Genomic DNA, 6,000 nt, shown 5'->3' on the forward strand with positions numbered 1-6,000 from the left:
TCACACACAGGACTATCTCTGGTAGATGAGAAGCGGCCGTTTATTTTTTTTTAACTTCTTCCAAAAACTGACATTCTGGTGAGCGCTCATTAGCTTCACCAGGACTGATGGCTGCATATTTTCTAACTAGAGCTGGCTCGCCATCAAATTTCCTGATCTGTTGCCAGGTTGCACAGAAAATCACATCCCTGTATACTTCTGTATAAAAATAAATTCCATATACTCTTTTTTATATATCTTTTTAATGGTTTTAGTTTGTCTGCTTCTAGTCTTGACACAAAAAAATATTGCAACCATTTTTTTTCTCACTGATTATAAAGGGGTGTTCGAAAATTTCCATATTTTGAAATATCGCCATATTCTTTTCTACGATACTATGATCCATATTTGACAGCACTGTATAGATCATTTAAAACAATTAATATAATATGTATATATATATACTGTATACATTGTATATATTGGCTTGCAAATCAGATTTATGTGTAACCATACTTTGTTTACGCTTCATTGTTTTAATACTCAATACAAATAACATTCTCGCCGTATATTCATTTTTTTTTGCAATTCAAAATTACGGCCGCTAGATGGCAGCAGTCATTACGTCCTCTGCATCTAGACGAACATTGAAATCGTGTGGGATTTTTTTCATTTTTGTCTTGCAAAATATTTTATGTGTAACTATAATTCTTGTATGGTTTATATTTCCAAAACGTGTGCCTAAAATGAACATTTTATACATAATAAAAAACACACAATAATTTACAATTAACGTGCTAATATTTACAACATTTCATTTTTGTGTTTCAATTAAACATCCGGCCACTAGATGGCGCATTGATTACATCCTCCGCTGTTAAAAAAAAAAATTAAAATCCTGCGGCGACTGAGGATGAGAGGATACAGTCGACTCCAGCAGCTTTTAAAGCTGATGTTTGGACATATTTTGGTTTCAAAACAAATAAAAGCAGTTACGACTTCTTCAAGAATCATGTGGTCTGTAAATTCTGCAACACCAGAGTCAATTACTCGACAATACTACAAGTACTGTATACTGTATATTTGTTCCTACACCAGTTTTTTTTGTCACAATTGATTTGCTTTTCGATTTATGCGAGTCTTTGCTGCAGTGTCTCTGGTCAGTGGCATAGAACTTTTACTGTAAAGACCTGTTCATTTTATTTTACATTATATGAGTTTAGAAACCATCAGAAAAAATCTCATTACGATGCATAACTTATCGTCATATTGTGTTACATGAATGTAAAGTAATATAAACATCTGTAGTGAGTTTAGCTGTAGTGACGTGTTGAAGACCAACCAACAAAGAAAGATATCTTCATAACTGGCTCTTATAAAATGTCTGGTGTTTAAAAGCACATCCTTCAGCTGCCTCTTTCATGCTGTCTCCTTTAAGGGCGGAAGAAAAGTGCACTAAAGCCCTTTTGTTTGAAGACGACAGCTCAGCTAGGTGGCTTTCTTATGAGTGCACCGCTTTCCGTCTTAAGGACTGGCTAACCAAGTGGGATTAACAGTAAACGTACATGTCTAATCAGAAATTCTGATTCTCTTGTGTCAAAGTCCATCGCACGAGGGGCCAAAATAATTGAACAATGTCAGTCACGGGCCGAACAAAATGTACAAACGTATCCGTTAAAGGAAGTTTGACTTTTGTCTTTTTAATTTTTGACCGTTCGATTTATCTTAATTAATTAATATCTTTATATATTCATTATTTGTTCATTCCCAAACACATTTCTTTCCTTTGTTAAAAGTCCAATTGTAATTGGAAGTCTCTGCATAACTGTAGACATCACCTCAGTTCCTCATCTTACCTTAAGATGAGGAACTGAGCTCATAGTAAAGTGACAGCGTGGAACTTCCTCATTAATAGATTGGTGCCAGAAATGTTTACTCAACATGAAATGTGCGACAGGAAATTCAATTTGATCTGTTTTGAACAACACACACATTAAAAGAGGAACATTATCAGCACCTGCTCTTAAGGGTGTGTATGGGCAAGAATCTGGCAATTATGATATATATCACGAAACAGGTCCAACTATATGATATATTGTGATAATGTAGTAACATATATTTGTAGTATTGTCCAGTACTTGACTCTGGTGTTGCAGAATTTACAGACCACATGACTCTTGACAAAGTCGTAACTACTTTCACTTTTTTTTTAAACCAAAATGTTCAAACATCAACTAAAAAAGCTGTTGGAGTTGACTGTATCCTCTCGTCCTTAGCCACTGCTGGAATTGTAATTACAACACAAAAATGAACAAATGCTATGATCGTTTGTATGTTATTGTAAATTAAAATTGAACTATACATTTTAGGCAAACATTATTGAGGTAAAATTGTGAATGAAAAAGAAAATTGTTTTGTTTTGTAGGCAATCTATTGGAAAACCAAACCATACCTCAAATACGATACCAATAAAATACGATTTGAAATAATATCACGCCCTTTAGTTCCCTCTCCAGAGTGACAAACCTTGCAATAGATTCCTGGGTCCAGATGGTTATTTGTATCAAAATTTAAATGTCATCATTTGTGTCTTGTCATATTATTAACATTTCCTTCAACATTTCTTTTAAATTCGTTCCTTTGATTTCAAGATATTCTTCTACCAGACTATACAAACCCATGATCTCGTAACCATCATATTTAATGGTAAAAAAAAAAAATCTGTATTTTAATTCTGATCTTTGTATCTTCCATCTCTTTACCACTATCCCAGCTACAGAGGGCAGTCTGCTGCAGACCCCCCTCATACTTGCACACACCAGCAGACAACAGAGCGTCATCAATTAAGCGCTGTATTTTTTTGTTCTCTGGGAGGAAACTCAGCGTTTGCAGCCTTAAAAGGTTTGAATCTAGCTTTAGATTATAGTACTTGAACCGCGCCAAGTGGAACTTCTTCTCCCTGAGTGTATATTGGTTCCCTTGGGGCACGCTGGTGTCCTCGGACAGTACAGACGGCGAGTGTGTGTTTTCCCTGATAATACTATCTTTCCTCCAGCCCTATGTGACCCTGTATTGTCAAGATTACAACTGGGTGGATAGATTACACTTCCCCACATCTTTTCTTTAAAAAAAATAATAATAAAGTTGCTAGCAAATATTTTGAGGCCAATATCCAGGTCCTGTCGTCATTAGGCTTGATGGAACCACAGTCTTCTCCCACAAGGCTCATGTGTGAAGTGTATTTTAGTAGAGCGAGGGATGAATTGTGTAATCCTGCCTGAATACCGTTGTGTCCCCGCATCCCTGTAGACTGTCTGTAACGTATTTGATCATGACCGTGAACAGATGGATGATTATTCTCTTGTTCCATAATTAATTGCCGATTTAATCACGCTTGATGTGGTGTGTGTGTAATTATGTTATGTCCATCGCCGTATTGATCGGCGCTGAGATACAAACTCCCCCCTAAATTATTAAAGATTTCTCCAAATATATATCATGTCTATTCAAGCGTGGATGGGTTATAAAAACATGTGAATTCTTTCATGTAACAGAATGACTCATGATTGTCAGATTGAATGATTCGGTTTGTAACCGTGAGATAAAAATACTTCTTCTCCTTTTGATATATTGTTGCCGCTTTCACCTCCTCCGAAATTTCATTTAGAAAAAATAACTTGTTCAAATCATGGTTTGTAGTATTTGTGGTCTCACAAGGAGAATAACCTTCAGGAAATTCTGCTCTTTTGTTTTAAAGAATTTTGAACGTTTGCCGTCGACCTCTGAGGCTTTCATTTAGGCACTCTGGTTTTCTTCCCACATTTAGAGACTAAAGTGATAAAAATTCAAGCTTCACTCATTTTCTACTCACTACTTATTTCGACTAAGGGTCGGGATTATTTTAAGAGTAATCTGTTCCTTTTGTAGAATTATAGGGAAAAGTTCATGCCAATGTAGCTACTCATGCTCAGTTGTCTTCTTCTTCGTTCAAAAAGACACTTAAAAACATCCAAATACTGCTCGTCTGTAACGTCCATCTTGTATTGAAGCCTTGATATGAGGAATTTTCCTAAAAAATCTGTATATTTTAAGCTTGTTTGTAGCAGAAAGATCCTAGTCTCTGAGCACCTGCTTAAATTCTTTCTTCCTTGAAAACACATCGCAAGTGTCAGTGCGCAAGATTTAGGCTGATAGCCTGTATGCTAAAAACAATCTTAAAATGTACAAATTTGTTTCCTTTTTTTGGATAGGTTTCTCATGTCAAGGCTTCAATACAAGAGAGAGGTTACAGACGAGCAGTATCGAGGTATTTTCATGTTTTTAGGTGTCTTTTTCTGACTAATGATGAATATGAAGACAACTGAGCTCTAGCTGCTACATTAAAATGAACATACATTTTTGTCTATAACTCTACATTGGAACAGATTACTCTGAAAATAATCCCAACCCTTAGGCGACATGAGGGTGAGTAGAAAATGAGTAACATTTCCGTTGAATTATAGCTGTAATGGTAATCTGAGAAGTATTTACTAGCAATAGCAGGAGAATACAAAAATCCACGAGGTGAGAAGCCATTTTCTTCTTCTCCTGCCATTTGTTGACTTTTGGAGAATAAAGCAGCACTCATCCCTCCCGAGGATTATGTTTTTAATCTGACAAAGTCATTCTGTTATAAAGGAGCATGTCAATTGAAGCGCTAAGATTAGTCTATATTTGCAAATCTTCCATTTACAAAATCAATACAGTGTAGCAAACACTCGGGTATTAGCGAGCGATGCCCAAACACGCGGCGACCGACGACCACAATAGAATTCCTGCTTTCGATGCCTCAGTATTCGCTTCAGTTGTTAGTGTGATGGCTGTTAAACTCAATCATTCTTTTAGCAATTTATATTTACCATATTGTTTTTATGTATTGTTTTCATTCTTGGAGGGTCCATCTGTCCCAATCATCTCTGTGTTTGTCCTCCTTCAATAAACGTTTCTTTCCTTAAATATAATTTTTCAATGGAAGTTGAGTCTTTGACGTCCATAATCTCTGTCCCTTACATTTTTTGAATCACTTGACTTGGCCAGATTTGGCCCCTGGAACCCTGAGTTGTTCTCTGATGTCATTGAAGTTCTACCAGCTTCTATCCCGGCTTTCTTTATACATATGGTGGAAAGACTCAAAACATTTGGATGAAACCCACTAAGTCATCTTACATTAGTGGGTCACAATGGCCAAGATCTTTTACTTGGACGAGTTTAATTAAATTAAAATTCAAATCTTATACTTTTTTGTATGAGGTTAAAACTGCCTTGTTATTGCGTTAATTTGGGTCAAAATTTGGATAATTTAGTTATATTGAACGTGACCAAGAACCATCAATACCACACCTCCAGTCGCTTAAAATAAATTGAAACCTCTAAATATCGCATCGATTTGTATTGTTCATAGTTCTTTTATGATATTTAAATAAAATTAAATAATATGCAGCAAAAGTAAAAGAAAAAAAAGTACATAATTTTAGGTTTTTCCATCATATAAATATTTATGATAAATGACTTTATAATAAATTGCTATAATACAGTGCCTGGGGAGCGGCGGCCGTTTTCCCATGTGAGTTGTTTGACAGAGTATGAATAAAACAAAAAACATTGATTCACAAAAGTCCATCACGTTGATTTTCCAAACAGGTTTTCTTCTTAATTGGTTCTTTTGTTTGGCTCAATGGCCCCTGACAACAGTCACAGGATCTAATGCGGCCCCCATTAGAACACTTTTTGAAACCCTCTCTTCACTTTCCACCTTGACTGCACTCTCTTCTTCACCTACAATTTCAGGTAAAACAACATCTTGCCCTTTGTTTTAAACATGTTCTTTCTCACACCTAAGATTTGACACAATAGACACCTAAGAACGTCCATAACAACAATGAGCTACGGTTAGTAAATAAACTACATATGTTAAATTTCTTGTGAAATTATTATGTTGCGGACCATTAATTGATTGTTTGATTAAACTCCAAACACAACTCG

This window comes from Callionymus lyra, chromosome 8 (assembly GCF_982586985.1).
Source record: "Callionymus lyra chromosome 8, fCalLyr1.hap1.1, whole genome shotgun sequence".
Taxonomy (NCBI): domain Eukaryota; kingdom Metazoa; phylum Chordata; class Actinopteri; order Syngnathiformes; family Callionymidae; genus Callionymus; species Callionymus lyra.